The sequence below is a fragment of the Anas platyrhynchos genome, chromosome 13 (assembly GCF_047663525.1).
Source record: "Anas platyrhynchos isolate ZD024472 breed Pekin duck chromosome 13, IASCAAS_PekinDuck_T2T, whole genome shotgun sequence".
In the NCBI taxonomy this organism is placed as follows: domain Eukaryota; kingdom Metazoa; phylum Chordata; class Aves; order Anseriformes; family Anatidae; genus Anas; species Anas platyrhynchos.
Window position 1 is genome coordinate 19,244,662 of NC_092599.1, and position 25,737 is coordinate 19,270,398.

Sequence of the window (25,737 nt, forward strand, 5' to 3'; positions counted from 1 at the left end):
AAAAAAAAAAAAAAAAAAAGGTGGGGAGGTGGGGAAGACGTATAGACTGGGAAAATAAGTGGATTTTAACCAATATATTTAAACAGTGCATATACTAGAGACAAAGATGTTCCTATTGTGTTCCTATTGGTGAGTACTTCTATTGGTCCCAGTAAGTAGTATTTAAGTCTTACTGTTTCTTCTGACAGTTTTTTAAGACCTTGCCTAATTTATGTACTAAATGGTATTTAAAATATGTGAGTTAAGTTTTTGAACTGACCTATTTTAAAATCCCACCCACTGTTCAGCCAATTCTCCATCCTGAATAGTAACCCAGCAGCTTCCATGAAGTTGATTCACTATTTTGCTTTCCCACTTCTACTTTGATCAAGGGCTTAGTGCAGTTCAGGTGTCAAGTGGCTGGAAGACAGGTCATTCCCAGTGAAAATATATATCCTACACATATCCTATATTTCAGTTGTCTGGTTTTGTTTCCATACAAATAGAAGCACCCCTTTGTAGCAGAACAGCTTTTCTAAAGAGTCTTAAGCGATCTGATTCCATGCTGTAAAGTGAATTTGGAGAACATATGCCAGTCAAAAAGATAAGTTGATAACAAGCTTGCTTGATAACCCAAATCAGCTGCAGAAGCAGCAATCCTGTTTGCACCTGGCTCCATGTTCCTATGTCTACCAGGTGGAGGCCTCAGGCCTGGACTAGCTCAGGGATCTCCCCAGGCACAGTGCAGCAATGGAGAAAAACATTCAGAAGAAGAAAGGTCATGTATTTTAGAAAGTGAGTCCTCATTTTACTGTTAGCTAGGCCAAAATTTTCATAGCTAGCCTTCTGTTAACAGTTAATATTTTTGTCTAATATTTCACATAAAAATATATTTTTATATAAAATATATATTTGAATATATAATTGAAAGCATATTTTTGTTAGCTAGCTAATTCTATGCTTCTGGATATCCTGCTTCCCTTATTAGAAAACCGACTGCTTTTTATGACCTATGAATACCAATTGAGTATAACAATACATTTTCCTTGCAGTGAAGACAGCATTTAAAGTACAGAACAGCCATTAAAGACAGTAAAAAATGCAATTTTGATGCTTTTCAAATTTTTTTGATGGTAGACAGGTAGTTTCATGTTAGAGATAAGCCTATCTGTAAGTGAAATAATTACTCTTTAATTAAGATAATTATAAAAACAGGAATGTAAATACTCAAGGTATAGTACGCCTGAATGTTTTTTCTTTCACATTATCCACAAACTTATCTTGCATACCTAAACCCTGTTTTTACTTGATGATTACAACAGCGTATGCTCAGTTTTGAAAACAGAGTAAGCTAATAAATTCTATATAGACTGTTAGGTTAAATAGCTGAAAAAAGACTTGTCGTTTTTCTAATTTCCTCGACATTTATCTTTTTAGCTCATTTTCTGAGGATCTAGTGAGATTCCCCCTCGAGTCTCCAATACTAAACTTATTTCTAGCTACATTTGGCAATTGGCAATATTTTCCAAGGTCCTTCAGGAATGATGGAGGAATTTCTGTTCCATGAAAACAGATGGCTAAATGTAAGAGAGACTTTACCAGTACAGGAAAAGGCAACAGCAGAAGCTGAACATTTTTGGAGAAACAGTTGAAAAATGTTGTGAATGCCCTAGCTACAGGAAAACAATTTTGTATTCTGAGACCAGGGAAAGTCCAACTGTAAACAAGAAATCAGGGGCTATTCAAACTTCATTAGGTCTGCTGCTCATGCATTTACTTCCGTATTTCACCTATTCTGATAAATCAAAATCTATGAAAATACCATAAATCACATCTTGACTGCACCCAGGCAATTGAATGAATTTCGTAGAATGACAATTTCAGTTTGACATTTCCTTCTTCATATATGGGTCAGTATTTGGAAAGCTAGCTTGCACTGCTGAGTTATGAATCTATTTTCTACATTTAGGGGAAATCTCCTGTGTGCCTTCTTCATGTATAAATATAGTGATTTCTATAAGCAAACACAATAATGTAAGCAAATTCATCAGTCCATTGCAATCAAGGCAAAATTAAGAGAATAATTGACTCTCTACAGGGCACAGAGTCCATTATTTTAGTCTATTTTCTGTATCAATAGTGCATCCCGTATCCTATACTGTAGTGAATGAGGGTTATAATAGACTGATGGCAGTCTTGTGATGGTTTAATGAAAAAGGGAAATTTGTATGTAGAATTAGTGTACCAGGGGAATACTTCTTATACCCAAATGTTATCTAGTAAATCTATGAGCATTTGTTTCACCTATTTCTTGTCTTTTTTAGTGAAAGATCTTCTCTAATTTGTCTGTGCAACACAGGGACACATAGTGTTCCTGTTTGGAATTTTTCTAACTGGGTCAACTGTTTGATTTTTTTTGTTTACCTTTATTTGGATTTATATGACACTGCAGAGTTTGATGTGGACAAACAGTCCCACAAGTCCAAAAAGCAACATCCTGGCTTGGTAGTTGAGTTGCTGTAGGAGAGTAGTTTCCAAATACTTGGAAGCTATATTGCACATTCATAATGTTCTATTATCACAGTTTGTTTTCTCTCTGATCTGCCTGTGCTTGTTTTAGACAAATATAGTAGTAGTGTGGGAGTTGCATGCCCTAGTGCTGGAATCTCTATTATGCACAATAGGTGTAGGAAATCCCTGTGTCTCCTGTGCAAATGTGGAACCGTAAATGAAAGGTCTCCGGCCCTAAGAAAAATGAAACAAGTTAAAGATACACATGGAAGAAAAAGAGAAGGCAAAACAGTATCTGAATTACTTTTCAAAGAGTGTTAGTATCAATATGTATTGCTAAACAGCACCTATTACAGAACAGTCATAACTGTTTGCTGCTGTGCAGAACTTCATGGATCAGCACGATATCTTCTTGATTTTGTAAGACGCCAAATGAATTAGGAAAGGTGTTGTGTACCCTCAGCTCCCATTGAAAAGGAAGGCTATATCAAATTAGGGAAACACAAGAGCACTCAGCACCTTAAAACTGAGGGTATCTGTTGGCTAGCTCAAAATGGGAAACAAAGTTAAGCCATGCTCAAAGTTTAAACTCCATGAGCAGTATTAGCACCTATACAGAATTAACACCATTTACTCCTGAAACAGAGAATTGATAAGGCATTTATTGCACCTGACCAAGTGTAAAAAGTATATTCAATACTGATAGTTAAGTAATACAACCTCCCCGTGTTTTTTCTAGGAGTTCAGTTTCACTGGGAAGAGCACTAAAGCCTTAGAAAATGGAGGTGTCAACTTCTAGTTCTACCTTTGCCTTTTGTAGAGCTTAGAGGATGAGTAAAGTCTCCTGGACAATCACTTGACTTCTCTATCTCCCTTTCAGCACAAATAGAACAGTACTTTGACTGCTTGACACAGTTAGACTGGAGATTGTAGCCACTATTACCTGCAAACATTTCTAGTATCTCTAATATTTCAAGTATCTCTAATTGATGATGCAATAACCCACTGAATAATGGTAATGTACTTTTTTGGAAAAAAAAAAAAAAAAAGAGAGAGAGAAAAAAAGAAAAAACAAAGCCAATTCAAATGAAGTGCACAATGATAGGCCTATCTGTGCAAACACTTCAGAAACTGGTGCATGGCCATCTCAAATGCTGTCTGCCCAAGATCACCTGGGACTTGATTAAAATCAGGAAAGACCTTACCTCAAATTCGGAAGTATTCGGGTTATAATTTAGGATTACACGAGCTGTTTTGGTCATTGATATGTTGGTTTCCAGAACACCTTTAAAATCGGAAGTGTTTCTTTAGAAAACAATTCCAGTACTGTATGTTGTCTTAGCTAAAATGAGGAAGTATTCTTTATCTCTGGAGGGTCTTTCTTTGGAAAGTTTCCAGTGTAATTACTGCTTTGTTGAGGGGAAGGTGTTCTTGAGCATGTTATGTAGAAAAATCCAAACTCACTTTCTGAGCTTTCGCAGTCCTTTAATTTACTTACTAACTTAATAATGAAGATAATCGAGTGCCTTGTTATTAGAACAGTATTTAGACTCCCCAGTAAGCAAATTGTTCATCAGAGCAAACTGGTTATCCTAACCTTTGACATCAGTGAAGAAAATTAAAGAAACTTACGTGTTTTACAAAATTCACGATGATCTCCATTGGTCCATTATTTGAACGTAATCTTTCATATCATAATTTCATCTGCTTTTTAAAAATAGGTACCTACGTTCCCTTAGTTTCAAGCAAAAAGTTTGAAAGTTTTAAAATGAATCCTTGATTTGATATTCCGAAGGGGATATCAAATAATCTGTGTTTGTATAGATAGACATACTTACATACAGAGAGAGACCCCATTTAAGACTCTCTGAGCTTTTGGGGCTTGACTCATGCCTTTTGAAAGAGTTAGAGGCTGGCAATACTGCAAAAGCAGCAAATTAATCATATCTGTTGAAAAGAATTTTTAGGTTTATAGCTAGAACAGTGCAAATACTTGTTAGTGCTTTGCTTTGTTGTGAAATGGCAGGTTCATTTTCTCATGAGATCATGAGTGTTAACATTTTCTGTTGCCATTGTCTTCAGTTTAAGTTGAGTTGGTACGGGATGGCATGCATAATCATATGCCACATCAGTCTGGCCCAGAAGATAACACGTGTCACCACTGTATGTCAGTACTCTATCAGCATGCTGCTGAGATTTGTTCTCTGACATTCATTAAATACCGTGACTTGTTAGTACGTGCCCGAGGTATGAATGAAGGAAGGGGGAATCTTTTCCAGATCAAGATAATCCTCACAGATTCCAGTGACAAAATTCTTGAAAACCAAGTGCTGCGGCAAAAATATAATCTAACCCTTTTTCTGGAAAACCTTACCAAAAAAAAAAGGGGGGGGGGGAGACAGGAGGGGAGGGCAGACTGTAAACAGACTGTTAAATTTAAATCAGAGGAGAGAGTCTGAATACAGCACGCAAAACTTTGAACAATATCAATTATGCACTGTCCTAACCTGTTTATTCCATGCTTTTACAGAAGAATGAGTCATACATAAAAATAGACACTCTGTACAAAATTAGTCCAGGTTGGTAATAACAGAAAAAAAAATACATTTTAAAGGATGTTTAGTGACTTCTGTAAGGCAGGCCGTTCCAGATACTGTTTGCAGATTGCAGACGTCCTAGCATAGCCCTTGCTAGGACATCTATAAATGGCCCCTTCAGTAACACTGAACAACGCAGCCAAGTAGAGAATGCTTTCCAAGGTGTGTGTGCCACACAGTTCTTGGGGACAGCCAAAATGTAGCTTGGGAAACTTCTCCTCTCCTGTTGCCTTCAGTATCCCTTCTGAGTCTATAAACTGAAGGAGTTTCAGACTTTAGGGCTCTTACTACGCTGTCCAACGAATGGGCACGTTTTTTGCAAGTTGGCGATTGTCTTCCCCTACATGCTAAATAAATAAGCTGGCACATCAGAAAGATGTTGTGCTCATGGCACCATTCTGGATACATTTGGGGCTTGTTAAAGTAGTAATCTCACAGAAGTAAGGCCTCGATCCTTTTTAAAATCATGGTAGTTTTTACACTTCAATATATTATGATCTGTTTCATTAATAAGAAAGAAGCAGTCCATGTTAGAAGTCTTCTAAACTGGGCGTTTGTATTATTATTACTGCTTTATCTTTTCTGGAAGATCTCATCCAGTTTGTTTTCCATGCAGCTGACTCTGTGACAGCGCAGCCACCTTAACCCTTTGCAGCAGGTTCACTTCCAGTTCAACAAGATAATTGATCAGCAAGGGTACAGCAGGCAGGTGGGAATAGTCTGGAATTTGCCTGAAAGGAAAAAGGATTAAAGAAACCTGGGTGCATATGTTGGACTGTAGCTCCTTTCCTGTTTATAAATTTGTGGTCATGATGTGATTGGTATCTAATTGCTGCAGGGTTGCCTTTAAACAAAACAAACAAACAAAAAACAAACAAACAAACAACAACAAAAAAAGAAACAGCCCAGTAACTCGCTTTCTAACAATCTGGTTAGGATAATTTATTTTACCTCAGTTGTATGTATCTCCAGGTGTTGGTGGTAAATGTACGTAGCATCCTCTTTCTTGGTAAGTTTGTGCTTATGTTTCTACTTCTTCCAGCTTTTGTCTGGAACTGATCCTGCAATAAGTGGTATAGTTTCATGGTTCTTTGCTGTATCTTCATAGTAAATAACAAGAAGGGTTATCAGTATGTTTCCCATTGCATACCCAAAGTAGGTTGTTTACCCTTTGTTATTGACCATGTTATTCACAAAATACATGACATCTAACAGTGGTTTGTGACACGGACTCCTGGATCCTATTCCCCAAGGAGCCCTAGTTCCCTCTGGGAAGTCTTTGTCAAGTCTTTCTCCTCCATATGCCTCTCTCTCTCTTTCTCTCTCTCTCTCTCTTTTTTTTTTTTTTTTAATTGATATTCCTTATGGATATCCTTTTAAAAAGCTTCTGTTCCATGGTTGCTGGCAATAATAATATCCAGCAGAATGAAATAATGACTGCTAATATCTATTAAATTTCTCCGTACTGTATTTGGGGGATAACAGATTTGCCCTTGTACCTTCTGCAGTGGAACAGGAGATGAGGTCCAGGTCATACCCTACATGGGCAAAAACTACATGTGCCAGGAAACTTTGAGTGTTGATAAATCCAAGGAAGTGCTTTGAATTTGCTTATCAGAGGGGTGGCGTTGCCTTTCTCATTCTGGGCAGGGTGTGGCCCTCTTTATCTTTGAGCATCTCAGATCCTGGAGGGAAAATGCATCAGTTACAGGTACTGCAGGAGGGATATGAAATTTAGGCAGAATTCAGATCCTCAATCTCTAATTTGTTACTCCACTTTTATGCCATGATTGACCCCAATAATGGCATGTCAGCGCTGTAATGCTGATATAATAGTGCCTTTTCCAGATGCTTCTCCAGCTCTCAGCTTCAATGGCAATACAGCTGGCAGCCAGTGACAGCTCGCTCCAAGCACCACCACTCAGTGGGGGGGGGAACGAGGAATTAAAGCCAAGAGGCAAAGCATTGATTAATGTACTTGAGAATTAACCCAGTTTCTTATGCCTGCTTGGGAAATGATTCAAATTATATTCCTAGTAGATGGCATATCTAGTAATACGATAGGAAATATATGTGATGTAAAACAAAGTTTAGGAGCATATGTAGTAGGTAAATTGACATGTTCTACAACCTCAGTGTAATACCCTAAATACCCAGCTCACAATTCAGATTCAAATGTTATAGAAATGTGATTTTAGTAGTTTACAGCTTAACAAGATTGTGATACAATGTTTTTGTTAAATTGGAATCCAACTGGCTGAATCAAGCTATCCTTACACACTTAATGTATGTGAGGCAGAGGTGGCCAAATTACAGATAGCAAATTCCAGCTTAGCACTCCCCAGCCCTCTCTCATTTGATCTTATCTGATGTGTCAGGAGGTGACAGGCTACATCAGGCCATATAGAGGTCAGGGGGTCACAAGAAGTCTCATAAGGTGGAGAGAAATATTGGGATACATAGGTCATTTATCAGGGGAGAGGGGAAGCAGGGTGCAGCTGGGGTATTTGCCTTTTGAAGTAGAGGCAATTGTCCACACAGATCTCAGGTAAAGGCTGCAAGACTCCTGATATTCAAGCAATTGAGTCTATGCAGGATGAGACTGGATATATATACATTTTGCAGGATGGTGACAAGTATGACTTGTAAAAAAAAGAAAGAAAGAAAGAAAAAGAAAATTAGAAAATATGGGAACCTGGGCTGGGATCTTGACTTTGAGAGAGATCAGAGTATTGGAGCAAGAGTGAGAGAGCATAAGACTCGGGCTCGCAAGGGCCTGATTCTATGCCCCATTTAAGTTCTGGAAAAGGACTGGAAATTTGTTCTTTCCCTACAGCTATTAATCCCGTATTTGTAGGGGAAAATCATTAAAAAATCACACCTTTGCTAAAAGGCGACAATTGATTCTAAACGTAGTTTCAGACTGATTACATCAGGATCTATAGTTTTGTGCATCTTGCTGATGGAAGGCAGTGACTGGTTGAAAAAGGAGTGGAAATGGAAAATGATTGATCTGCCCATGACTTTTCAAAACTCCAGAGATTGTGTTAGAATGTGACTGCAGAGAAAATGATGAGAATGAAACTTCCAGTGGAATGATAATCACGGAATGCTCCAGCTGCTCTGGGTTCTTATGAAATCTTTTGTGGCTTGGGCAACATTGAGATCACTTGTATATAACTACAATCTTTCAAGTCCTACCTGACCCTGTGGTTGGAGTTAATGCAAGAGTCATTAAAAGTCACCATTGTTCACCTTTCTCTCTCCCACCACACTGCTGAGTATATTTCTGTCTCTCTGGAGGAATTAGCCTTGACTGTTATTGTTTTAAAATATTCTTTTGTTCTTTTTTTTGCAACAATAATTATTAGGAACTCTTTTACTGTTTCAGTGCCTGTCATGTGTTGCTCCAGTAAATAACTTTAAAAAATCAAATATTGATTTATATGTTTGGCTTCTCTTTGTTCTATACAAGAGCAATGATTTCACTTAACTATTATGATGGATAAAACTTCAGAGATAATTAAATACATTAAATCCCTTAGGGAAGACTTACTTCAGGTCTGAAATATTCAGACTTAAAAGCATTTTGAAAGTGTTAAACACACTATGATTTCAATATTGTGACTTTGGGAAAGAGAAAAACACACACACACACACACCTAAAACTCAAAAGAATATATATTCAATACAAATAATTGTTAAAAGTATCTTCCGGTATTCTAACAAAAATAAATAAATACATCACTATAACAAGGCTATTTCTTCGACTAACTGTATATTTTATGTCACCCTTTAATATAACCACACTAGTGTATAAGACATCTGACCTGAGAGACTTTTTAAAATTATATACAACTGTGGCCAGGGGCTAAGACTCTTGTTCATTCATACCATTGGTGCTGACAGATCAACGCTGCTGTGCAAGGACTAGTAAAGGTTATCAGTGTGTCTTTTTTTCCCTTTGCTTGAAACTAGCCTTTCCCTTTTCTAATACTTAATAGTTAACATGGGCAAGAACAGAAGAAATATTTAGAACTGTCACTTTATTGGAACATACCAAGTTAGTACTTCTACATTTGTTATATATTAAGGATTATTCCTGTGGATGCAGTATATTAGTTACTTGAGTGGATATCTCGCTTCTTTTGCATTTTTTTCTGGACAGACTTGGGTCTTGCTTGTCATATTATGTCACTTGTCACCTGGTGGTCACCTGACCTCACCATGAGATATTGAACCAAGCAGTCCCTACTAGGAAACTGCAAGGAAATCATTGACTGAAATGACTTTCACTGTAAATTATATTCAAATCAAAATATGACTTTTCTAAGTTTCTTTTTATGTGAAAATACATTTCTTACAACTTTTGTTGTAAAGCTGAGGTTGACAAGAGACAAAGCATAAAATTGCCCCAAAAGCACAACAAGTTCTACATGCATATAAAATATCAACATTTTACATCAACATCTAAGTCATTCTTGAAAATTGTTATATAGCAGAACTGAAATAATGATGGTAGGAGTGTGTCCAGGTATGAGCAGAGCAGGACTTCCCTGAGTCAGGCATCAGTGCCATGCAGTAATTACGTGTCCTGAGGCCCCCTGTAGGATTAGAGTCCATCACACCAGAGGCATATCAAGCAGTGACTGACTTTTTGCTCAATTTCTCCTGTCTGTATTAATCACACAGCCATAGATGTCTAAGGTGTATATCTAGAAAGCCCAGTTCTGCCTTCAGGTTGGAAGAATAACGACATAACAGCTTACTGTCATGTGTTTGTGAGGACAAACTTTGGACATGAGTTTTTCATGTCGGATACAATTTAAAAATTACTATACAATTTAAAAATTACTATACAATTTAAAAATTACTATATTTTTGTATCTGTACAGATATAAGGGACATCAAGGCTGAGGGGTGTTACACTGGTCCTTAATTTTTTTGTCTAAGATATAATTGTGAACAGAAAGAACAGACCCTAAAAATAATCATTAAAAAAAAAAGTTATCCAAGATTTTTTTTTTAATGAAGAAAGAGATGTTCATGCTGACTATATTGATCCAGAAGGACCCCACATATTTTATCTTGCTTTTTGACAACAGATCTTGACAAGTATTGGTCTAGGACAACCATTAACCATTTTAAAGCAACCCTTCAAATCACTGTTTGCTTAGTTGTAGTTATGGTACAGCGTCATACAGTGCCAGCAGCCGAGGTAATCTTTACAGAGAGGATGTCAGCAACCCTAGCCAGCAGGGCAAGACATTATGATTCTGTAAAAAGATTATGTGAACTAGAACATTTATTAGCTAGAGAATGAATCCAGCTGATGACAATGTGGGAGACTTGGCATCTCTGTTTTGTCTGCTTCATGAACAAAATTCTGTATTCGTAAGTTTAATGAAAAAAAATAATATTAAAAAGGGTTAATTCTTAACTCATTTCTCTTTCACAGACAAGAAATATTTTCTGTAAGTCATAAATAACACATTTTAATAAACTGAGACTTTGATTACTTCATGTGGTCCGACTTGCATTGTAATTTTGCAGACACTGTTTGACACAGTTCCAACATTCAGCTTCTGTTGCACGTATTAAAAGATCTACATATTTTAGACATGTACAGGTCTTCATGGTCTACTGGTGAACAATGTTATTACTGAAAATATATTTGACCTTCTAGCAAAATAATTGACTTTTAACGGAAAGTGATTTTATTTAAGAAAAAAAAACTTCATTGTTTTCATGATTTACCTTTAATTTATGTTCCTATGCTATACAATCATTTTTCTCAAACTGCACTAATTTTATAGTTCAAACAAGGCTTCCATTTCACCCCTGAGCCAGGATCCCTGATTTTTCTTTCAACTGGGAGTGCACAAGCCAAATTTTTGGAATCGGTTCAAGGTCAAATTCAGTTCCTTTGAGTTTTGTCTTGAATTTGAACTTCAAGAAGGAATGAAAAAATGTGTAACTTTTTCATAGTGACAAATGCTAGCTAATATGTTGATGGTGGTGTGAAAAGAGCAAGAAGACTAATGCTGGTATTTGCTCCATTCCTGGAAAGGGAAAGATGGTAGCAGTTACTTTTAACTGTTCCTAGAGCCTAACAACTAATTCATATAGCATCTAGTTTGTCCTCCTTTAATTTGCTTTTCTTGATACTAGTCACTAGAACAAACATTTTGTACAGAACATTTTTAATGTTATCATGTGTGTCTCCCTCTCCCCAGAAAAAGAATTGAGGGATTAATGTATTTATGATGAGTTCAGCAGGTGTGTGTTGAATTACTTGAAATTTTGATTTAGTTTAGATCGGAAAAATGTGTCTTACAGACTTGAAAAAGTAGTTATCATGATTTAATTAGGAGTACAAGAAATATGGACTATAAGCTGTTACATTTAAGTAAACTATTCTACAGGGTTAAAAATGTGCAGTATGGTTCAGAGTGACTTAAAAGTTTGGCAGGGGGTTGCAGTCTCTTTACACTCAGTCTGATCAGTGAGGGTCAGAAATGACTGTACTCTGACCCTTGCTCACCTAAATGAATCAGTGCTTTCCATCTACTTCCTTACCAAACATATTTGCATAGCACGAACCAGTATCAGAAGCCATATCAGTGAATCTTTTGCTAGTAATTCAGAACAGAGAGGCATATTGTGATAGATTTTTCACAAATGTAGGAGATTTCATAGGAGAAATATTAATGTATTCACTTAGTTTAGATTGACCTTTTATTATCCAGTGTAAATATACAAAAATTACAGAAGACAACTATTTACTAAACTTCACTATCTGCAGTAAGGTGGTTGGGCAGCCCTAAGCACTAGATGCGACCTTGTTGCATGCTTCAGCAGTAAGAGCAGAAAGCCTTCTTCCAGAAAGTCTGAATTCTCTGTTCACAACAAAATATTATGAGCTTTACCCCATAACTCTGATATTTCATTATCTTTAAAAACAAAGAATTTTTTAAAAAATGGTGATATTAAAAAAGTCTGCTTTTCTGTCATTGTAGGCTCCGTGTGGCATTGGACAGCTTTCACTTGAGTGACCTGCTCTCCTTCCCTTAAAAAAAAAACTTGTATTGCTATATGAAGTGAGGAGCCCTACCCACTTCATTTTCTGCAACACATCTGTTAGAAGCTTCAGCCAAAGAGGTAAGTGGCTGTTCAGAACCCATACGATACACAGTTGTGCCACTGTTTGGCATGCTGAAGTTCTGAAGTTCTGCAAGGGTCCTAGCTAAAAAAAAAAAAAAAAAAAAAAAACCTCCAGTGCTGCTGAGACTGTAGCCATGCTTTCCTGTCTGTGGAATTCCTTTGTTCAGATCTGACAGTTCATCTTTAATCCTGATTATTTATGGTTTACCTGATTCTGGCTGAGCTGAGTTCAGGTCTGAGCAATTTTCCAAGGTCTTTGTACATGATAAACACTTCACTAAACTTGCTACCAATGCCTTTGATCAATGTTCTTGTATAAAACTAATTATTCCAATCAAAACAGCCTACTGATGTAGTTTTTAGCTCTCTTTTGAACTGTTGGACTCAAGGATAGCGTATATATTCTAACTGTGAATGATAATAGTATTTATTGTTCCTTATTTATTGCTTTTACTGAATGGTCTGTAGTAATTTGAGGTTTTTCTATTAACTTATCGGATGTGTTATTCAGTTGTGCAGTGTCAATGAAATAGCTCCTGCACAGCAATATAAAGAGATACCAAGACTGCTGAGGAATTTCCTATGGGAAAGGGACAGGGCACTTGTAAAGTCACATACAGAACAGCAGACAGAGTGCCAGAATCACTTGGATGAGGTTGCAGGAGTTGCAATAAAGTGGTCTCAGATAACTTCAGGAAAGAAGGGTGTTTGAAGGAAAGATGTGAATAGTTTGAAACTGGGGAGGTTGTCTCTAGGATAAGTAGAAGGACAGAAAATGTAAAGACAAGGAGGAGGAGACAGGAAAAGAAAAGCTACAGGGAGAAGGCAACATTAGGGGAAATGTTAGATTAGAGGGAAGATGAGCAGAAAGGAAGGCAGAGAGGAGAGCCCTGAATGCGGTGGTGGAGGGGTTAGCATTTGGGCAGATATAAATTGGCAGAGGAACTGATGAGTTATACCATCAAATATTTGAAAAATGCATTTCATACGAAGACCAAAAGAAATCTAGGAGAGCATTCACAGGGAAGAGTCATATGGTCATAGAAACAGAAATGATTTTTAACTTCTTTCACAACATCTTGTGCAATAACTGGCCTAAGATGTCCTGAAATTCTAAGTTACAGCTGGCAATTCCCTTGAATCCACTATTTCATTGATGCAATGTGAGTGAGGACTGTAAGAAACTGGAGAGAGAACTTTTCCAGAAATAGGCCTGACAAGTGCCTTTTGTAGATCAGCCTTCCAGGGTAAGGTGAGTCAGGACAAGATGAGTCAGCTCAGTAGTCAGAATGAGCTATGAGCAAAGCTGCTTCTCAAGCAGTTGATCTGTATTTGAATCTGAGCTTGTAAAACCTTGAGCCACAAATCTTCTGAGGCTGGAAGAATAACCATGTACTTTTTCAGCCTGCTGAGTAGAAGGTGGTTTTATATCATGTTTGTTTATTTTTATGAACAGCTTGGTTATTTTATTTTATTTTATTTTATTTTACTAATTCCATTTTATTTTACTGATTGCACTGGAGCCAGAAATCCAAATATTGAAGATGTACTCCAACGTTTGAATAGATAATATTGCTATGTGATATTTTTACTCATTTGCTTCCACATTTTTATTTAGTAAAAAATAATAATTATAGAAATTATAAATACATTACAATTTGTTGTGTTAAAAATCTGTAAAGTCTGCCTTTATATAACTTGTGTAAACCTAATTACAAGAAACTTCCAATTTTACAATAGAAAATAAGTAGTTAAGGTATTTGGGCCTATCATGCCACAGTTTGATTTCTTCTGTTGTCCAAATTGTAGCATTGTCTTTTGGTTGTTTATACAGGTTTCAGTGGTGCAAAATTTTCACTGCAAAATGTACACAAACCATGGCTGGACTGATGAAATTATTTAGTGTTTGCACATGACTATGTCCATGTCAACAAGAGGAGTCACATATGAGTCTCTCCCTCTTTTTTTTTTTTTTTTCCAATGCAATCAAAAGTTGTTTTAGATTTATACAAAATGTGTAATTAGATTTCTGATATTTGGAGATAACCTTCCACTTAGACCTATCAGTAAACAAAATGAACCTCTCTGCTAGAGAGGGTTTTCATTGAATTGTTCTGCTGGCTGTTTTGTTTCTTTTCAGTAAATTCATAAGGCAAATCTGACTGGGAAAGCATGCAAAGGGCATCACTGGAAACTTCCCTATGGGATGGAAGCCAAATGTAGTGGAATGCAGTGGTTCATAGATTTGGCAGTAAAGACTGACAAGTGCACCCAGGCATGCAGTTTGTGTACACTCTTTGGAGAGTGCCAAATTGCCACACTTGGTACAATCCAACTGCAAATTTTATGAGATTGCAGCTGAGCCTTTAATATCTACTTCTTCACAGATTTATTTATTTATTTATTTATTTTCAAGAAGTATATAGAACCCTATTACAAAATACTACCAGACTTGTTTCCTCTTGCTATTGCAAAATGTTCATGAAAAAGGAAAATAAATAAATAAATAAATAGTGCTCTCATCTGTACTTCATCCAGATACAGGCACTTCATTACTGTTCAGATCTATGTTTTCATTGCTTTTCCTGTGTACCCAATGAATTCATCTGATCTATCATCATATATTTCACTGTGATGATTTCACTACGAGCTTAGCTGCTTTACTTAGTATTCTGTGTAAATTGCCATCCTTTTCCTTCTCGAATTGCCTCTCCCTTCATGGACCATAGAAGATGGCTTTTAGGTATTTCATTTAAGTCAGGTGGGCTGAATATGGACCTGACACCCACCCAGTAACCTATGGGTGCCGTCTATTTCTCTTATTCTGGTAGCCCTTACACCAGAATAAAGTCTCCTTTTGAATTCAATAAAATCACGATTTATTAATCCATGTACAAATGAGAATAGGAACTGGTCTGCAAATGTTGAATTATTCACTGTATGTCTCCAGCAGGGCTTTATAAGATACCCAGTATCTTTGATCTATGACATCATTAGTTGTGAAAGCCAAGTGGAGACATTCTACAATTGAAATGTAAATTCCCAGATATGACCTGAAACATAAATTCCAGTAATATTCCTCCTCCAGGTGATCTCTTATTACATATAAAACCCAGTTTAACAAATGGTTACCACCCCCCACTGCTGTCAGCATTGTGAAATTTGAAAGCAACGATGCAAAAGTAATTGCTGGTGCATTGTGCTTAGTTATAGCAGCAGTGAATGATTTCCAGAAGTTGGTTATTCTTGGATGAATGATTTTCGTAGCTCTAGTACATCCAGAATTGCTGAAGTATAACTTAGTTTTGCTGCTATGATAAACAACTAACCAAAAGTTACACCTCAGTGATACATCAGTCTGTGGTGGTGAATCTCATTTCACACATTGCAGCAGATATGTTCTCTGATGTTTTTTGACATTGATGTTTTATTCCTGCATGGTGTACATATTCATCAGACCACATGGTCTGGAAGAGGGAAGGCCAAAATGGAATTTAATACCTTTAAATCTGATCCAAAGTCTTCAAAGAGGTTTCCAAAAAAAGAATGTACATGTATTGCCGGGAGAAAATGGTTGCAGAAGTAATGCTCCTTTTTGATAGTAGAACATGCAAAAAGCAAACAACACCAAATTCATTCTTCATGGCAGCCAACTAACTTCAGTGGACTTTTCAGAAGACTGAAATTAGTCCTAAACATTAAAGCTAATGTAGCTACCAACGCATCTGTCTGTTAGCTGGTCAGTAGGGTTACTAACCCTAGAAAAATCTCACACTTAGTTTCTCACACTAGGATGACCAGGAAGTAGTGGTTCATCCAGAAAACTCAATCAACCTCTTTTAGATTTGACAAATTAGCTGAATCTTTTGTGTTCTAAGCCACCCTCAGCAATGAAGACCAATTCTCAATGTTCATCCCTAAATTCTGAAGTAAATGTGAGAAGTATTAAAGAAGATTAACTGAGTAGAAGCCAAAATTTTTATTCCCAGAAGAATTTGGGAATGGATTTTCAAAGAGGTTTGGTAACTAGAGACCGTGAATGGCACATGTGGCCTGCTCACCAGCAGGCAGCATTCCTTAGTGCTTTCTGAAGCTCCCATGGAAATAGGAGCTCTTGAAGGGCATGGATGCAGAAAGGTGCTGCCACTTAACAGATGATTCAGTAAGAGTGCAACCTTCACAGAAGGTGGATGAGGCAGGTGAACAGTGCCTGTTGAAGTCACCTGAGATACTAGGAAACACCTAGCATAGTCACTGAGGTGTCTTAATGGTTGTGTAAACCCACAGCATTCGGTTTTATGCTTGTTGGAAGTCAATGGGATTTGGCTCTCAGAATCTCAGCTTGTGGGTTGGTAGTTTGTTGTGTTGGTTGGTTGGTTTCTGTGGCTTTTATTTTTTTTAAAGCATTTTACTGGATTTTTTAAAACATAGTCCAGGGCGCATTGTTATCCATTAAGTTAGGAACCTGCCAAGACCAGATTCTAATGTGATTATTTAGACAAAAGTATCATTGAAGTTCTGGAGTTTTGCCCAAATTAGGACTTCAGTGTCCAGCCCTTCGTCTTTTCTGTCATCAGCAGTCATAATGAGGTTATTTGTTAGTGTTCTCAGCTAAATAGGATCTAACAACAAATCATCCCACTTGCTTGACAGAACAAAATATGTTTTCATGTTAAATATGTTCTTCAAAATTACAAGCACTGTTTACACCCAGGAAATTGCTTCATTTGTAGCAATTTCCTTTTCTTTAATTCCATTTCCAATTCCCATTATGAAACTCCCAGGCATGTAGTATGGCCCAATAAATAGGTGGAGTAGGACCAGAAAGGAGGAAATACCTGCCCTTTTGTACATTTTACTCCCATTTAGCAGAGGAAAGTAAAAGAAACATATACAGAAATCCCGAATGTAGGCAGTTAATATAATTAGCAGTAAGATTAACATTTGATTAACACTGTTTTTTTGACTTATCCCTATCTCCTCTCACAACCAGATAGGAGGGTAATATTGCAGCTGATAAACTCATAGGCCTTCTAATGTGAAAATTCCAGTGCAAATTATGAAATGACGCCTCTCCCCTCAGCTACAAACAGGGAAATATCACTCTACTCAGGTTTCGGATGGAGGAGAAGCTGTGTGGCAGCAAACTTTTCTCTAAGGCATGTGCCCAGCCAGTAACACAGCTGCGAGTGAATGCAAGCCAGCTGGATCCCACCCCATGTTTTATTCCATTTACATACTTCCTACTTTAGGATAGAAAATGTCCCCAGCAGTGGGAGGCAGTTCTGTGTGTAAGGCCAGCAGGGCCCTGTGGTTACCCAGACCTGTCTGTGGCAAGGCGCTGCCACAGCTGGCTTTGCCCCCTCCCCCGGGACACCAGGGCACCTCCAGGGTGCTTCCCTTCCGCTGCCACTGGGATGATGCTTTTGGCAACCTGCATGTTCCCAGACCCAGGGTAGGAGGTTGTCTGTTTAAAAACTAGGTAGGAGCATTGCGTTTGCTTTGTTTAGAGTATGATCACATGAGCACGAGTATTATTAGCACAAGTATCAACAGCAACTGAAAAGGTGGTAACAAAGAGCATTGCTGGGCAGGGAGGAGCAGCGTGTTTAACACAGAGACAGGCACTGGCATGGAAGTGCAAGAGCCAGAACAAACACAAGAAAAAAGAAGTTGATATATATTTTTCTTCCTTGATAACAGAACTGGTTTAGCAGATTAAGGAATCAGAATGCTAGGAATTACTCTCCTGAAGAGAGAAGTTCAATTGAGTTGCATGATAGCCCACCTCTCCATACTCTCTAGCCCTGTTTCTGCAGCTGTCCTTTAGTACTAAATTCCAGCTTCCCTCCTCTTTAGGAAAGACTCTTGTTTCTATTGAGAAATGTCTTCTGGTAAAATGTCGCTGGGAGTTTCATGTCCATATTTATAACAGGGTGTGTAGCTCTTTAGCTTCCTACAAATAGAGTGAGATATGATTGCAAATCCGAATGTGCTAAAGGAATGGGAACTTTTTTTCACAGCCATATCATCTTCAATGTGTTTCCTTCTCAGCCTTCTTCATCTGCCCATCAGCTTCCCCACAGCCCCCATTGCAATCAAGAGGGTGTTTTCCCTTTGAGATCTCTTAGCAAATGTTATTACTATTATGTGAGCTCTGAGGTGAGTACTTACTCTTAAGCACTGATGCAAACAGCACAGCTTTGTTCAGCCTCATAAATTTGGCTCAGTGCTTGCAATTAAGAGATAGCTAATGAAATTGGAAAAAAGGAAGAAAAAAACATGGTTACCCTCAATGAGATTCTCACAGCAGAGCACTGAGTTCAGAAATGACATTCCAACTTAGTGTTTTCCATCAATTTTTCTGTAAATAGAGCTGACTAAATCCAGCTCCTGCGAATAGAAAATACAAGTGTTCTTTTATTCTTCCTGCTCTTGTAATTCACATAGTCAAACGTCAAATCCTAGGATTTTTGTAGGAGGTTGACTTTAGACGCCAGTTTCTGTAGCTAATTGTATACAAAGAACTGTAGTGACATTCTGGCTTCACTTGTTCTCCCTGGTGCTCTACAAGTCCTGCTTCTCCTGGCATTGTTGCTGGCAAAGAGATTGATGAGGCCAATTTCAAGCTACTACTTGCTAAGGTTTTCTTACTCTCTATTCTCCAATCTCTTTATGAGCTAAAGAACTTGGAAAGCATTAGGAAAATACTACCACAAAAGTACTAATCACCATTAATGTAGGGGGAAAATATATATGCTGAAGACTTGTAGTCCATCTCCCATGCTTAAGAAGATATCCATCTGTCCTGTATGTGTTCTGGGTGGCACATTTTTCTTTTTTCTTTTTTTTTTTTTGGTAAAAAAAAATGCCCAAAGTACATATTTTGCATCATATTCAATGCTTTATATACTTATTTTGCTCTGTTTCCAAAAACAAACAAAACAAACACATAAGCATTTTCACTTTGAAGATTCCAAAGACTTCTGTTTGTGCTACAAAATTTACTAGAGTTTTAGTATTTGAAATGTTGACCTTGCATTGTTAAAGTCAGAGAGATGATGCTTATTAGGGTCAAATACCTAGGCTGTCCACCAGAATATTTATCTTTTAATACAAGGAACTAATGCAACAATGGGTATATCTGGCAAACTGGCATACATGACCAAATACTTCTATGCTCATGTACAGTTGTGTTGCCTGAGTATGACTTTCAGCACAAGTTTCTTGCAAAGCTGGATTTGTACCTTTGACTAAATAGCTAGAGACCTTTGCCATTCTTCTGCTGTACCCCAGTTCAGGAGTTGTCAATAAGAAACTTGCTGGGAAATGAGCCATCAGCAAGTGAAAAGAGTAAGGCAGCTCTTCAGTAGAATAAAAAAGATCATTCTGGGGCACTTACAAGGTGTTTATAAGCAAATTTGGAGAGGTTACCTAGTTTGTAAAATGTCCCTTGGCCATTGAAAATAAATTAATAATAAATACAGTTATTAATGGATTTTTCCAAAAACATATTACTGAATCACTAAGTAACATGTAATCAAGAGCCAAAAATATATTTCAAGTGCCATGATTAATTATCAGACATCCTAATCGTGGTGTTCTGACTCAGGTGCAGTTCTGCATTGTATTGTGTAAGAATACTACATGACACAATACTGTTCAGGTGCAGTATCGTGTAAGGAAGGAGAGTGTCCAGTTACATTCTGTATTCTCTTATCATCAGCTCACCTTTGTCCCTTGTTGTATTTTATTCTGTGGTTTATGCCCTGCTATGGGTTATATGCAAGTGACAGTAAAATTACAGATTTGAAAGCATCTTTTTTTTTTTGTTTGAAAACACCATGCGTATTAATTCCTGCCTTTTCCAAAAATAATAGTCTCACTCAAATGCAAAGCATTCACTGTTAATATCAGATCTGGTACATTTACAGATGCCACAATTTTATCAATCTAAATTCAGATTAATCTAAATTCAGATTCTAGACTGATCTAGAAAAACACAATAATGAAAAACAATTTTCAATATGCTCATGTAACACATGGTCTTTTTTTATCACGAAAATATAGTATGCAAGAAATCTTGTAGGGCTTTGAAGCCAATAGTGAGTAGTCTTGAGCTAAGCATCAGTTTTAAAACAAAATATTTTTTAATATTTATCATGAGAAACCTGAAGCTCTCATTTCAAGTGAAGGTTGACTGTAATGAAGCCACTGGAAATTATATAGGCAGAGAAAACTATTTCTCTGTGTATCACATTTTTTTGTTCTCCTTTCAATTGTTTTACTTATTTTTTGCAATTATGAGAAAACATTTCTGTCTGCCTCCTTAAATGAAAGCCAAGAGGATGTAAATAACACATCTGAAGAGGCCTGAGGCCATGGGGATTTGGTGGATTTTTGGCACAGGTGCTGCTGGGTGCAGGTGGAAATCAGTACTTCTTCACTGCCTCAGCTGTGTTTCAAAATGAGGGTTTTCAGGGTTGGGCAAGTATCTCCAGTGCTTGGGGCAGGCTCAACACAGCAGCTGATGTCTTCCTGTGGTGAATAACCAGACTTCATTTTGGTGGTGGTGGAACAAACAATGTCCTACAGGTTGTTTTCTGTCTGAGCCCTGCCTTTCAGAGAAAAGGTTTGACTGTCAGATACTCTTTTGAGTTAGAAATAGTTGCCAAATCCTGCAGTCTAGTCCATCCTTATTTACCCATACCTGTGGTTAAAGTCAACGGTTAACTAAATCTGAACTCTTATACCTCAGCCTGTTGAGAGTGATAATAAAGCGGAGGTATTGGATTATTCAGTATTATAGTTTTTGTTGTTGTTGTTTTTCTTCAGTTTTGCTAGGTATCTGTAGTTTTGAAAAGCTCTCTGCTCTGGTTACATTGAAAGCTCAGATTATGCAACATACAACTCTCGTCCTTTAAAAGGAAAACCAATAATTGTGAGAGTCATGGTCAGCTAATGGTTGTGGTTAAGTCATTTCACTCTGTGTGTGAAGGGAGAGAGGTCTCTGTGATGAGCCTTTTCTTATGCTTGTAGTCTTTTGCCATGTAATGATGCTTGGAAATAGCTCACATGAAGACTGAAGTGCTGTTCTTTGCTTCTTTGCTTTGTGGTTATGGAGACCTGCATAGCTTCTGAACTGATATAGTCAGAAAAGAGTTAATTTTCAATGAGATCTGGCTTTTTTGAGATTTTATCTGTTGTTTTGAAGGTCTCTTCCTGGATAATGATGCCTCTTTTTCCTGGTTTCTGTATATGTACTGTTCTTAGTGTCTGGGAGTTATAAATCTGTGTATGTCCTGTGTGTATTTGGGGATTTCTATTTAGTTGGCTTTGTTTCTTTGTTTTTCTCTTCTGTAAAGTGTAGTTCTTTGCCCATGCAAAGGTGACTGTTAGGATTAAGCAATTTCATAGCATTAGAGGGTATCTCAGATCTTTTTATCCTGCTCCTGTGCTTTTTCTTCTTAAGGACAGTTTGAGTTTCCTTCCCTGTACTGTGCCTTTTCTTGGCTCCCACCTTTCTTTAAGGTATTATTTACTATTGAGAGCAGGCAAGGCAGCAAATGAAATAGCTGTGCCTTGTTCCTTATTTAAAAAAAAAAAAAAAAAAAAAAAAAAAAAACACCCAACTTTTGCCTGCTTGCTGTCTTTTCTGTGATCCAGCAGCCTCTTCTTTGATGTAATAAGCTTTGTCCTCTTCTTTGAACCAACGGGTCTGCATGCAACTTTTTTACAATATTGATGTTAAACAACCAAGAAGCAATTAAGTTTGGTAGCCCTACCACGGTATATTATCTGTGCTTTGATGTGTCAGTGCTGCCCATGATAAATGTATGTTCTATTTTTTTCTAAATAACAAAGCTGATGTGTATTGGCACTCATGCTTAGTTTTTGTGCTTTGGTGTTAATAGCAGATTGTGAAGCCAGTGACTGCATCAGGTGTTGTTCTGCATCAGTTACTCCTGAAGAAGTTTATTAGCCTTTGCATACCACTTCAGTAGATCTTTAAGGTCGTACGGACTTCCTATAGTCATTCCTAAAACTTCCCAAGTAGGTGTCTGTACTCTTTTTTAATCTGGTTCTTTTATACAATACGTGAACTTGTGAAAAACTTATTTTAAAGTGACTTTCAGTGGAAAACAATGCCAGATAAAAGTCATTTCTGTGAAGAGAGGTTAATTTTTAAGGATTCCTAACAGGCCTGAAAACAGATTTGAGTGCAATCCAGTGAAACCTGCACAAATCCTCTATTGACTCAGGATAGGCTTTAATTTGACTGCAGATTTCTATATAGTACCACAGAGAAGTATAATTTGCTCCAACTTTTCTCATGTTGTAATTTTTTACTAGTCAGACTAGTTGTTCTACCTGGTTAACTTCTGGCACATATTTCATGAGCAATGTAGAAGGTCCTTATTGCTGTTCTAAAAATACAATGTATTCAACGATCTTAATCCAAAAATGCAAGACACTACAGGTCTTTTTTCATTACTGGATTGTGGTAGGTATTGCTGAATCTAGTTCAAACAATTACTGTTCAATTTCATGGCTGCAGGCTATGTAATAACCTGGAAATATTGTTTTCACTCTGATCAGTCACGTGAGAAATATCTATTTACTGTTGCATACCCTTAAGCATCTTATTCATCCATATATACTTTCTGACAGTTGTATGCTTTCACCACCGTATTATGGAAGGAGTTAAGCCGTGGCTCATTATTTTGTTAGGCGGCACCTTGTAATGTTCAGTTGAAGATGCACCCAAAGACAAACTCTGAGACTGATCAGCTAGGTCATAACATTTGACCTCGTATGTGGCAACTGGAGGAGTTGTGTTGGTTTATGTCATCTTCAAAATTTGATGGGATTTTCTTGTACTGTTTTCAAATAACTTCATAAGGAATAGGAGAAAGTGGTGAAAGGAAAAATTATTAGACCCAAAAATAGACTTTTATTTTTGGTCTAAATTTATATTCTGACTTCTTTTGTTTGTTTTTAAAGCCTCCACCTTATGGGCATGGAAAGTGCAGCATAAGCTTATCCACAGGTGAAGATCAGTGCCTTTTTTGGAGATGACAGCTGCATGCTAAAGTCTATAGTAGTGGGCTTTAAAAAGAACAGTTAGGCAAAGTGTGGTCAAGGAAGTTGTATTAATATAAGTCAAAAAGCAAGAAAGGGAAGAAGTCTCCTAAAAGAATTTTTAAGGCTCACATAGTTCTTTGCAGAACATATGAGAAATTCTTGATGAAATCTCTTTACATTTATCTTAGATTAGCTCTACTATTTCTAATTATGTATAGATAGTACAAAATATGACATAAAGACAAAAAAAAAAAGTCTGAGAGGGGATAGGCAGGCTGAAAGAGGAAAGAGTTCAGATTTTGTCTGTTAATCTCAACGCCTAATCCTGCTGTGAAAATGCATCATTTTGTGCAAAGAAAACAATCCTAGTAGTGCCTGCTGCTAAGTTAGCTTTCCTGCTTTGAGAAAAGAAGGTCATAACTTGTGGCAATGAGAAGGATCTCTTTGTAGATCACAAGAAGTAGAGGATTATCTTCATTAAGGTCAAGAAGTAGACTGTCCTATTATGTTTTTACTTTGGAGGTGTGGATGTAGAATTCAAATAATGTTAATGAATCATGTAAGAAAAAATCATTTTAAGAGCTCAGGAAGATTAAAACTACATTAACACCTATTGAATACCTATGTTCAGTGACTGTATCGAGTGACACAGTGTCATTGTGGTGTTGAATGTTAAACTGTGAGGTTGAAGACCCAGTGCTGTTTCAAAATCTATCATGAACTAGTAGTAAGGTAACTACAGATAAATCTTTCCATGGGTCTGTGCTTTATAGATTTGCTTACCAGTAAATGGGGTAGTGATGCTTAATTCTCTTTTAAAACTGTTTTAAAATCTGTGATCGTGGATGTAGAGCAGTCTCCAAACTGTTACTTTTTTCTTTTTTTATGTCTTTATTAAATGTGCAACTTCTTGGAAGTGCTTTCTCTCTGGTGATATTGTGTGTTGACCTACTGCTGCTTTGATTCAATTCAGGTAATCTGCAATCTTCTGACACTGAGCTAATGAGGGCTGACCTGTTCTTTAACCTTTGCTTGATGCCATTGATGACTGGTCATGACTTTATTGCCTGGTCACTGACTTAACTGCACAGTCACAAACTCAACTCTAAGCTGCCTTCATCAGGAGAAATGGCACTTTTCCAAAAAAGAACTTCCACAAAATACCAGGAAATGTTGAATATTTCTGTGTGTGTATTATATATATATAAAATGTGTATATATATTTATTTCTATCTGAGAGCTTGTATGAAAGTTTAACACAAAGGAAACTTTATGTATGTACCAGCTGAACATACATGTATGTACTCAAATGAGCTACTTTTCTTGCAGAGAGCGTGTAATAAAGGAAGAGAGCAGATAGACTCCAGAGTAGATCTTCATAACTAGTGGTTTTCTCTTTAAATATGAACTGTGAAAATTGGCTGTAGCACTCCCTATGATTATAGCTTTGCCTACTACAAATTTCACTAACATTTGGTTGGGAGAGAAATAGCAATTACGCAACATGCAGGTGCCCTGATAGCACTTAAAGGTGTGTTGATGAAGTAAACAGCCCTGCAGGATCAATTTTCCTATATTTCAAAGCAGAGTATGTATTCTCTAAATCTGCTGATGCTGAAAGATGCATCTCTTCACATGTCCATATCTCAGCGCCAAACAACTACAGAGAATACCAGCAAACGAGTGACCTTGTTATATTTCTTGGAGACTGTGCTGTAATGTGTCATGCAAAGGTAAACAAACACCACAGCTTGCTATAAAAATGCTCCATGCTCATCATTAGTGCAAGGATTTAGACTGATGATAAGACGAATATGAAGAATTCTCATTTGTGTTTTATCTGTGGATCTACATTGAAACTGCTATAAAAGAGAGATTACAGCATGGGAATGGGGGAAGGTAATTATATTCTCTATGCTGCTTCTATATCACTTTTTCAATAAATACAGAATGCAGAACCACTTCAGGTCCAGCTTGTGCAATTTGAATATTACTCTATGATGTGCTTATATGAAATTATTGCATAATGAAGTATCCCCTCCCTATGGAAGACTGATCTCTGAGTTACTGTATGTGACCCCAAAAGAGCAGAGAAGCTACCTTCTGTTGTTCTCCCTCTATCACCTGAGACATCCTGATTGTTCTCTGTAGTGCAGACTTTATTGTTTCACATCTAGCATCTCAGACAAGTTGCTATCTTATGCCAATCTAGATCTTTATGGATCTCTTTTGCTCTGTGGCTATGTATGTAAGCATATCCACTTCCTGATTATACCATTATCTTCCTCCTCTTTGGTGTTGAAAACGGTTCAGTTTTGCAGACTGTAATCAGACGTAAGAAGTAACAAAGCTGAAGTTCTACTGTGAACAGCACCAACTGAATCCCTAAGGGATGCTTCAA

The 25,737-nt window shown here is 37.2% G+C and overlaps 1 long non-coding RNA gene across 1 annotated transcript; it reads left to right on the forward strand.

The window, feature by feature from the left end:
* Window positions 1-25,737, forward strand: LOC140003609 (uncharacterized). Its single transcript, XR_011812553.1, has 3 exons — window positions 1-20; window positions 12,107-12,248; window positions 24,310-25,737. It is a non-coding gene; the product is annotated as an uncharacterized lncRNA (long non-coding RNA).